Consider the following 271-nt stretch of genomic DNA (forward strand, 5'->3'; position numbering starts at 1 on the left):
CAGGGACATCTTCTGGGCTTTGCTGATCGCCCCGAATGCACAAGGGCCACCTGGGGGGGAGCAGGCTGCTCCTCCCCCCCAAGCAGCGTTCCGGCCGACCCCGCGCTGAGGCTGCCCCCGCTCCTCCCCAGGGACACCCCCTCATCCCACCATGCTCAGCTCTCCCGGGGAACTCTGAAACGGGAGACACCCACGCAGGGCTCCCAGCACACTCCTGTCTCCCTTACGAGGGCCGAGGCGGCGGGACACCCATCGCCCGCTGCGTTCTCCC

At 69.4% G+C, this 271-nt stretch overlaps 1 protein-coding gene across 1 annotated transcript in view; it reads right to left on the reverse strand.

Moving 5' to 3' along the window:
• TACC1 (transforming, acidic coiled-coil containing protein 1) overlaps positions 1–271 on the reverse strand; it is a gene marked incomplete at its 5' end in the record, with an annotated part of 22,176 nt that overhangs the window by 3,230 nt on the left and 18,675 nt on the right. The window lies entirely within an intron of this gene.

This window comes from Charadrius vociferus, unplaced genomic scaffold (assembly GCF_000708025.1).
Source record: "Charadrius vociferus isolate BGI_N301 unplaced genomic scaffold, ASM70802v2 scaffold661, whole genome shotgun sequence".
NCBI lineage: Eukaryota > Metazoa > Chordata > Aves > Charadriiformes > Charadriidae > Charadrius > Charadrius vociferus.